We start from the raw sequence: 11,567 nt of genomic DNA, 5'->3' as shown, positions 1-11,567 counted from the left end.
ATCGAGCTTATCCGTGCACAGAAAGAAAAATTTCTTGACTGGAGAAAAAAAATCTTGGCTCAAAAAAATTTTCGGTCGCCTGAAGAAAGACCGAAGTAAAAATTTTTCGAGAAATTCTATTCTTGGTAGGTCATTTTTTCTTAATTCAAATTATCATAAATACTTGATACAATAAATTTTTATGTTTGATAAAGATTTTTAGATACTTTAGGGAAGCAGCGCCACCTACTTCAGCTGAGAAAAAAATTTTCTCACCTTGATAAAATTTTTCTCTTGAATATTTGATACCCATTTTATATTATTTTAGCGTGCAATTCTACATATTGAATGAAAAAAAATGATGAAATATTATTTAATCTTCCCATTTGACATTTTAATCAATAAAAATATTAATTAAAATTTACTTCTATCTTTATATTTAATTTTTTGGAGCAAGAGGCTGAATTTTCTCTAAACAACAAGATTTTCTTTACTTAAATAAATTTTCTTAGATCAAGATACGTATTTCTTAAAGCAAGAGAATTAATTTTGTTAGAATAAGTGAAATTTCTTGTCAAAAAAAAATTATTTTTTCGCTCAAGAAAATAATTAGGAAGAAAAATATTTTCTTGACTCAAATGAACCTTTTTTTCTTTGTGGATTTCAAAAGTTTATAATGCTGATTTTGGTTAAAATATTAAAGTTTCAAAAAAATAATAAGAAATATCAATTTTATCGTAACTCTAATCCTTTAGTCAGAATTTTTAAAATAAAGACTTTGATATTTAAGATAATCATTTTTAAAAACATTCTATTATTATTATTATTATTATTGTTATTTTACAGTTGTTAAAAATAAAAAGCTTTTACTGTCAATAAATATTAATAAAAGTCAATCAAAAATTGAATCTTCTATTGGGTTTTATTTTATAAAGATAAAATAAAAAAAAAATAAACAATATTACAAAGAGAAATTTATCCGAAGCAAACGATTCATTGACGTTATATTCCAACGGTAAATTTGATTCCCCGTAGCTACGCAAGCGTGGAAAATAACGGACTGATGGGTGAGTGACCAGGTGACGAAATAAGAAACAAGATGGGTAATGTTGTGTACTATATACTGTACACTATACGGGCCGTTTTATCCTACACAAATACTAGGCATACTGCAGTTCTATAGGAAAGAGAATATCCAGGTTTTTAAAAAGCCCAAAGCCCCGAATACCAAAGAACAATGATCCAATGCACCACGTGAAAAGGAAACTCGAGGATCCGATACTCATTGTTGAAGTTTACAAGTTTACCAGAACAGAACGAACAGACATAACTTGTACTGAAGAAAAAAAATTCTTAAACTTTAGGGGAAGAAAAAGAAATCCTGGTTTTGCTTTTTGGTGGAAGAAATATTTTAAAAGCAATCATCCATCGAACATATTTGCCGTGGACACGTGCCTACAAGACACGTGCCTATAAAAGGTCGTCGCTCCTTAATGCTACTATTATTTGTATACATCCTACTTGTCTACTGCCAGACTGAATTGAGATTTGCAATACCGATCGGAGAAAAATTATAAATTAAAATCGATTTTTTATTCATTGAACCTGTGAAAAAATTCTTTGGCATTAAAGTTCTGGGACATATATTGATATAATCATTAAATATTGGAACATTTTTTTTATACCATTCCCAGTCAAAATTAGTGTCCTTGATATTAATTTTTGAAAGCCACAAATCTAAAATTTTCATTTTCCATTCAAATATAACACAAAAAAAATCATTCTTTACTCCTAGTCTAAAGAATGTCTATAAAAAAATAATACGTAGAAATACTTTTGTTATGCATCTTGAAATTAATTAATAACATTTTTGAGGAAATTTCCGAAAAATTTACTCATTCAATAATTATTAACATTTAATTGACTAATAAACAATATAACACTCTGAATTACCGGTATACACTTGACAACACCGCAAAAGTTCCCTAACCTTGAAATTAATTTACGTTTACTGTCTAACTAAAATGACTAAGATCTTCTAGAATTTAAAAACCGCGGTTACTTATGCGCCGAGTAACTGCGCAAGCGGTGTTGCCAAGTCAAATACAAGACTTTAAAGAACGCAAGTTCCGAGTGATTTTTCATAAAAAATATAAAATATCTCCATAATACATTCGGAAAGCTACTTTTTTTATTATCTTAATCGAAAGCTTATTATTTTTTCAATCAAATTCAATAAAAATAAAATTTTTTTTAAATCGTTAATTGCATTAAATTCTTCACTAAATACACTACTGGTGGAATCTCCATTTTACATGTAAAAATTACAATTTTCAAACCTAATTATTCCATTAAATATCCCGGAAACTACTGTTTTTTAATTTTTTTATTATTAGCCTACGTAGATTGAATTTACAAATTTCCAGGATGTTTTAAAAATTTTACTTTATGACTTTTCCATAAGTTTATTCAAAAGTTATCAGCTGTTAACGCTTGAGATCATATCTGGTCATGAAAATTAGTGCCAAAAATCACCAACAGGCGGCGCATGGTCGCTAAATTTTCTCACTTTAAGAGACTTAAATTCTAAAATATAATAAAAATAATTATTTTGACTTTTTAAAGATGTTTATATGATTCTGGTTTTTAGTTTAATCAATGATTAAACCAACTTATCAATTAATTTAACATATTTTAAAAAAAATTCCACTAAATTTGCCTAGTATGAAAATTTTTCCACCAGAATTGAACAAATTTAAATAACTCCGCAGAGAATATATTTTTTAACTTTCATTTAAAGTCTTGCCAGTAGAGAGAATGGAATAATTTGACGCATTGCGCTATGATGCGCCCTGAAACGCACTTAACTTCTCCAAATAAGGGTTGGTAGATTTGTTGGCTCTCTGCCTAGCCATACACCGTAGCCTGTACTACTATTGCTGCTGCTGTATCCACTGCTATATATAAATATATATGTATGTATGTATATATCCAATATACATGTACAATATCGAAGAACTAAACCAGAGGGTTGGATATCGGGACAACAGCTAGTAAGCGCAGAGACGGGTGAAGGATGGAACTAAACGGATAGGAATGAAAAACAGAGAGCTGGATGATAGGATGAGAACAAGGAGAATCATCGGTCGATGCAATAGTTGCCCCTAGCAACTACACATGTATGTATGAATACGGAGAAAGATTACGTTTTGTTGGCCCCATTCACCTTACATCAAACTTCTTTTAATATATATAAATATATCTACCAAGTTGGAAACATTTATTACTTCAACACTTGGACTTTTACTCTTTCTTCATAATAATAACACAAGTTTTTATTATTGCGCTTTCGCTTTTCGCTTTATATTATATTTTATACTGTTTAAGATTGGTGAATAAAAAAAATTTTATAAAAATTACAATCCATAGATTGGATCGCTTTGTGATTTATTTATCGGAGCAAGAAGTAGTGTAATGGATGATAAATATATTTTTTGGTGCTGGAAACTCTGGTATGATCCCTTAGTTCAGCAGAATTTTAAAATCCTCAGCACTAGTTTAACATCCCTATAATTTTTCTAGTCAATAGACATACAGAGCAATTTTTATTCACCGCCAGAATTTAGATAGAAGTAAAATAGAGTTTTATACTGAAAAAATTTTAGAGATCTATGAAGGTAGATAGAAGATTAAATTTAGTTTTTTATAAGTAATGTAATAAAGTACTTGAATAAAGTTTAGTAAGGGGAATGTAATTTTGTTAGTTTACGAATTTTGATTTTAGTTATTTTTATATATTATTATTTTTATTTGAACTAAAAATCATTCATCAAATTTTTTTATTGCATTCTAATGAAGAACAATTTTTTTCAACAAAAAATTTGATTTATTATTAAAAAAAAAATTTTCTTATAATTTTTAATGGGATTTTCCATTGAAGCATATTTTTTATTTTTTTTAAAACTATTATTTATTACTATGTTAAAACTCAAGTATTATGTCCAACTTACCCATAAACTATTCAACTCTCATTTGCTATTACAATATTACAATATATAAATAAAATAACAACAACAAAACACGATACAAAGCCCGCTTGTACAAATATACTAACAACCGTGTATCACGGAATATAAACACTAAATTTGTTGTTATTTTCTCTAAATATTTTCATCGTGTCACGCGATACAACTTCACACACATTGTTAGTGTGTAGCATACATACAGCAGTAATATATAATAAAAACTAATAAACTATATACTAGGGATGGGCAATATGCTCGAATTTTCTAATAATTTTTATTCTACTAATAATATTGAAAATTAATTAAAATAAAGAATAATTTTTAGATAAAAAAATCTTTAACTTCAATTTAACTTCTTCAAATTTATTAATCTATATTATTAAGAGAATAAGAAAAATTTTGTGTCCAGGATAGTCATATAATAAAATCGGTTTTTTTAGTGAAATTTAGTATAATTGCAAAGGTATTGATTTGAATTTGTGTCTTTTCAAGGTCTCATAACATTCTCACCGATAGTCAATTTATGATGATAAGTATTTAGGCTGCATTAGAAAATACTCTATCTCTAGATACATAATTAATAAATTATCTCGTATCTTGTGAACTATTGATATTTTTAAACATATAAGCTCATCCCGATGTTTCATTCATTAAGACCTTTCATTTGAGTACTCACATCAATTTTTCATATATTTAAATATATAATATATATATATATATATATATCAAAAATGCCATGTGGGTACTCAAATGAAAGCTCTCGATTAATGTAACATCGGGATGAGCTTATATCTTTAAAAATGTCAATAATTAAGAAATGACTTTTATCTTGTGAAATATTGACATTTTTAAAGATATAAGTTCATCATGATGTTACATTCATCAAGACCTTTCATTTGAGTACCCGCATCAATTTTTCATATATTTTATATATTTATTTATATTTTATATATTTTATATTTATATATTATATAAATATATATAAATATATTTATATATATTATATATTATTAAATATATATTTATATTTTTATATATATTATATTTATATTTCATATATTTATATATATATATATATATGTATATATGAAAAATATATCAAAATGCATGTGGGTACTTAAATGAAAGCTCTTGATGAGTGTAACATCGAGACGAGCTTATGTCTTTAAAAATATCAATAATTAAGAAATGACTTTTTATCTTGTGAAATATTGACATTTTTGAAGATATAAGCTCATCCCGATGTTACATTCATCAAGACCTTTCATTTGAGTACCCACATCAATTTTTCATATATTTATATATATTATATATATGTATATATGAAAAATATATCAAAATGCATGTAGGTATTCAAATGAACGCTCTTGATAAGTGTAACATTGGGATGAGCTTGCATCTTTAAAAATATCATTAATTAAGAAATTATCTTGTATCTTGTCATCTACTGACATTTTTAAAGACATAAGCTCACTCTGACATTACACTCATCGAGACCTTTCATATGAGTACCCACATCAATTTTTCATATATTTATATATATTATATATATGTATATATGAAAAATATATCAAAATGCATGTAGGTATTCAAATGAACGCTCTTGATAAGTGTAACATCGGGATGAGCTTGCATCTTTAAAAATATCATTAATTAAGAAATTACCTTTTATCTTGTGAAATATTGACATTTTTACAGATATAAGCTCATCCTGATGTTACACTCATCGAGACCTTTCATTTGAGTACCCACATCAATTTTTCATATATTTATATATATTATATATATGTATATATGTATATATGAAAAATATATCAAAAATGCATGTGGGTACTCAAATGAAAGCTCTTGATGAGTATAACATCAAGATGAGCTTATATCTTTAAAAACGTCAATAGTTAAGAAAATACAGTGCAATTTAACAAAAGTCATTTAATAAAGCAAAATTTTATTTATTTATAGTTTACAAATCTCGGCAGTCACGCAGTGACTGCAATATTGCTAGTTTTATTTTTAACAAATTAAAATTTTAATCTTTGCATTTTATATCATAAAATTGTTGAACAAAAATCCAATGGCAAGAAACTGAAGCAATCGATAATTTTTTACCAACATTATCGCCCATCCCTAAACTCCAATATAACAAACCATAGAAATGTGTGTATTACGAAAATTTATCGACTGTCAAGAATAATGATTGACATTTAAGATCTTTAACATACATTTTCATCCATACCGCCTATAAATACATCCATAAATACATGATATAAATATTAATACACATATCTATATAACTAACTCTACTCCATGTGCAAACTAATCTCAAATGCATAGCTTTTCTATCTCCGACTGGATGATTGATCGCTAAAACATGAATCTGTTTCCAAATATACACTTATTATTTACAGTCATTAATCACTCTCATCAAATATTATTGACTCAAATTATTTTTTATTTTAATTAAAAAATTGAATTATTGACCAGAGAATCGAATCTGGTACAAAGCTGAGAAAAAATATCCATATTAATACTTATAAATATGTATCCTCGGTATGTAATGAGAGAATGTGTAATGCAAGTTAGCGATTGCGCAGATTAAATATGTGTGAATATATACATGTACAAGTGCGACAGTGATTGGACGCGCAACTCGCGAAGGATTTCGCGGGAGTTACTTGCAAACTTGTCAGTTAACTGTCGGTTGCTTTGTGGGCCAGTTGATTCAATCCTCACCGGAGCTTCATCGCCAGCAACTTGCTGCTCTTGTTCCGATATTAAGTACCATTTAATTACAATAATAATTAGTCAACAAAAGTATTTTAATTGATCGTAAAACTCGTTAAAAAAAAATTTTTTTTTTAAAACCGTAAGTACTTTTAAATTGAATATTTTTATCTTAATTAATATTTATATTAACATATTTAAATAACTCGAATGTTATCTTTATTTTTGGGTAATTTAGATTAATCTAAATTATTATTAAAATAAAAATTAATATTGTTGTTAATATAAAAATAGAAAAATCAATAAAAAAATATAGAATATTGTATTACATAATTGTCATCGCAGATAAGAGCAATATTAAATATTTTATCTTAAACATGCGAGTATTGAAACATCACGCGGCGCTAATACTCACTTTATTGCTTACATACTCGCTCTGTACTTTATACTTACATACATTATTAATTTTTTTTAATATTTATATTTATACTCTCGTTTTTTTGCGCATTTATTTATCAAAAACTGGAAAAAAAATGTATTTTTTTTTATATTTATTTCTTGGGGAGTTATTTAACATACAATGTGAATTAATGTACAAAGTATGACTATAAATATATATTACATACTTGGAAGATGTACAATAATATAAGTGTAAGCCAATCGAATAGTATTTGAACTAGGGACGCTCCCTGCTCGGCTCTGTACGATCAATACCGCCGAAATCGGATGACCATCTTCCCTCAAATCTTTTTATATAAAATATTAAATAATATATATTACATAAAATTTTAAATTTATGCACTATTACTGCAACCATTGAATTTACTTACTTTATTATTAATATTACCGACAAAATATTAAGTTAAAAGATAAATTACAGCTATTAAAGCGTTATATCACGCGTGCGTGCGTGATAAAGAGGAAGCGGAAGTTTTAAGTCTTATTTTTTTTTTCTCTAAATCTGGTCAAGGAAAAATTTTAATATTTAAAATTTAAAAATTTTATTATATATATTAATTTTTCTATTATATTTTTTGTGATAACATTTGAAAGTTATCAAGTCTAATTTATAACATGAGATAATAAAATAAAATGCTTCTTATACTTGGAATAGATAGCACCAGATATTAGAAAAATTTTTTTAGATAAATTTATTAAAATTGTTTTAGATTAAATTTTTAAATTATACATTTTTTTTTTTTACAATTACATTATAAAAAAAAATTTTTTTAATGATTTTTTGACAATAATTATTATTATTATTATAAAATATTTATGTAAAATTTTGTACAAAAAGAAAATCCTGTTAATTTATTTTCTTAAAAAGAAAAATTTAATTTATAGAAAAAAAAAATTACAAGTTCAAAATAAATTTTTTTTTACAATTAACTTTTAATATATATTTTAAATAATTATTGATAATAATAATAATTATTATTATTATTATAAAATAAAATATTTATGTAAAATTTTGTGCAAGAAAATTGTATTAATTTATTTTTATAAAAAGAAAATTTTAATTTATAAATTGAAAAAAAAATTACAATTTAAAAATAAATTTTTTTTACAACTAATTTTTAATAAATATTTTAAATAATTATGATTTTTTAATAATAATAATAATTATTATTATTACTATAAAATATTTATGTCAAATTTTGTATAAGAAAAAAGTCCTATTAATTTATTTTGATAAAAAAAAAATTATAAATTAAAAGTAAATTTTTTTTTACAATTAATTTTTAATAAATATTTTAAATAATTATTAATTTTTTTTTAATATTAATAATAATAATAATTATTATTATTATTATAACATAAAATTTTTATGTAAAACTTTGTCCAAGAAAAAAATCTTATTAATTTATTTTTATAAAAAGAAAAATTTAATTTATAAATTACAAGTTCAAAATAATTTTTTTTACAATTAATTTTTAATAAGCATTTTAAATAATTATTAATAATTTTTTAATGATAATTATTATAAAATTTTTATCTAAAACTTTGTACAAGAAAAAAATCCTATTAATTTAATTTCATAAAAAGAAAAATTAAAAAAAAATTACAGATTAAAACTATTTTTTTTTACAAGTAATTTTTAATAAATATTTAAAATAATGATTAAAAATCTAATTTGAATATAAAAATTTTCTTCTTAAATACATAATAAATAAATAAATAAAATTTTTAATAAAAAAATAAATAATAAATAAAATATCAAAATATTGAAGATTAACAGTAATTAATACAACTGGAGGAATAAAATGATTATAATTAAACGTAGAGTGAGAACAAAGAAAAGATATCTATCTACAAACATATATATACACATACAAAAGTGTATGTATTAGATATATCCCTAGCGACCGGCAATGCGGTAGCATAGTGCGCGAAGCGCTTGCGCACCTCGATCTCTATGTGAGTCAAGGACGACACGTGCGGACTACAGCGATCAGCCGACCTACTTATATCCCTGGCTTTCGGCATTAGTCGTGTAGCTTCCCGAGCGTTGCCGAGTGGAGCGCTTCCAAGTAAATAGGACGCCAGGACGGCTCCCAACTCCCAATCTTCCTCGCATCACATATATATAAACCGTTTGTCCGCGGCCGTTGATCGTTCATTCCATCGGTACCTTTGCGCTCCGCCAGTTTATTTCTTCTTTCAATATTCAATTTATTTCTTCCGGAGTAATGTGCCGCGAGTGTTTCTAAAATAATAATTTAATAAAACCAAAAAGTGTTTCAAGAGACTAGTGCTCTGGTTATAAAAATTAGGTCACTATTTTTTTGTGCCGAAGAAAGAATAAATAAAAAATGTTTTTTGGGAAGAAATACAAAAATTAAATGTGGAATTAAAAACTCCATTTTTTTTTTATAAAATATATGTAATATAAATATATAAGAAGAAAAAAATCGCCCCGTTTGGGCAGAGTTCGCGCGTGCGCACAAACAACCTCCCACGTGTCTCTACCATCGCCCCTCTTTTCTTCCTCTTCCCCTTTTATTTTACAAATAAGAAAGAGCGAGAGGAAAAAACAGCTTCGAGTCCTCATTTTCCCCCTGAGAGATGCACGCGGACACTCTGCAGCATAAGTAATCGGTTTCCGCGCGTGGTACCGCCAGTTCCTACTCGACCGCCGTTAGAGCCGCGTTTCAATAAAAAAAAAAGAGAAAAAATGTAATTTTTTTTATCTTTGTCTCTTTGTTATCTTCCCCCTCTGTAATTTCCCCTTCTTCACTCTGTCTTGCTTCCTTCCCCCTCTTAACCTCAATTCAGCCAATCCCAGCGGAGTTTAGTTGCGCAAGCGCGGCGGAAAAAAACGACGCGGTTATTTAGTGACAAGGTGGGGGAAGCTAGAGTGCCGCGGCGGATATCCAGACGGAGACATTCTCGTTTGCTGCTGATCTTCGTCCTAGTCGGTTGTGTGCTCTCCCAGCTCGCGTTCTAACATTTTTTTTTATTTTCTCAATTTTCATTTTTATTCTTCGGAAGTTGAATACAATTTAATATTTTAACGCGAGTTTGTGCTCGAAAGGTGATAAAATATATTTTATTTTATTTTTTTTATTCAAGTGAGAAATTTTAATTCAAATTAAAATAAAAAAAAAAAAAAAAAACGGTATCGTGTTTTAGTACTTCCGCATTGTCGACATTCACGGTCGTCCGCCATATTGAGTTTCAACTGGGTCACGGAATAACCGAAAATCTAAAATTATTTTCGTTAAAAATTATTAAAAAAAAAAAATGAATTTTTTTTTTTTTTTTTTTTTTCTACTTACTATTCTTCAGTCTTTTTTGTTGGGCTTTTATTAAGCATTTTCCCCTCGTGTGAATGGCTCGGGGACCTCGTGGGCAACCGGAATCGAGGGTCGAACATCTGCACTCTCACTACTGAACAAAACTCGGTTTTATAGCCCCTAAATCTTAATCCAGTGACGGAACAAAAATTAACTTTTATTTAAAAAAAAAAAATAATTTTTAATAAGTTAAAAAAAATTTAATAATTTTTAACAAGTTGAAAAAAATTAACAATTTTTAACAAGTTGAAAAAAAATTTATTTAATAATTTTTAACAAGTTAAAATGGCGGTCGCTTGTGGGATTGTGACGTAATAATCACGTGACTAGCTCGTGAAAAAAAAAGCACTTATTTATTATAATCCAGTGTGTGTTTTAAAATAAAAATAAAGTTAGCCGACATGTAAAAATTTTTATGATTTTTTTTATTAAAGAATTGTTACAAAAAATTTTTTTAATTTGTTAAAAACTGTAAGTGCAATTTTAAAAAAAAATTTTTATAGTTATAATTTAATAAATTAAGGAAAAGTAAAAAAATAAATGTCGGCTAACTTGATTATTATTGTTCTAATAATTATTTTTTATCAACAGTTGAATAATGATCATCTTCATAGTCTCTTCTTGCTCTGGAATTGGAATTGTAATTTTTCTGGGTCGCCAGGTCACTGGGGGAGGGAATCAGGCTGGACTAATTTCTTACCAGTCAGTCTTTTTCTCTCTCCTATTAACTTGACGACATAGCTTCCGTGAAATAAAAAGGAGAAATGTTTAAAAAAAAAATTACTTAGTAATATCTTCAATATTTTTATGGTATTTTATTTTTATTATTTTATTTTAAAACGGGCTGACTCAGCAGTGAACACTGTGTTCCCCTAGCCGTTGAAAAAACTAGGCTCTGGGTCCAGAGAATACACTGCAGAGAGTTGGCCTCTCAACTTTGAACCTAAAAAATAATTATTCTATTTTAAATAATCGTTATAAAATTATATAATTTTATAAAATTCACCAGGAATGCTTCGAAGAATTCCAAGTCGGAGAAATA

At 26.6% G+C, this 11,567-nt stretch overlaps 1 long non-coding RNA gene across 1 annotated transcript in view; it reads right to left on the bottom strand.

Annotated features, from left to right (window-relative positions):
* Nucleotides 1-11,075: 11,075 nt before the first annotated feature.
* The window catches only part of LOC123266976, a 1,032-nt gene continuing 540 nt past the window's right edge, over nucleotides 11,076-11,567 (bottom strand). Inside the window, exons 2-3 of the long non-coding RNA XR_006509926.1 lie at nucleotides 11,532-11,567; nucleotides 11,076-11,484 (exon numbers count right to left, since the gene is read on the bottom strand). The exon at nucleotides 11,532-11,567 is cut by the window's right edge and continues 224 nt beyond it. This is a non-coding gene — a long non-coding RNA (uncharacterized LOC123266976). The remainder of the gene's footprint in view (nucleotides 11,485-11,531) is intronic.

The sequence above is a fragment of the Cotesia glomerata genome, linkage group LG6 (genome assembly GCF_020080835.1).
Source record: "Cotesia glomerata isolate CgM1 linkage group LG6, MPM_Cglom_v2.3, whole genome shotgun sequence".
Classification (NCBI taxonomy): Eukaryota; Metazoa; Arthropoda; class Insecta; order Hymenoptera; family Braconidae; genus Cotesia; species Cotesia glomerata.
Note: the sequence above shows the minus strand (reverse complement) of the source record. Positions and strands in the feature narration are given on the sequence as shown.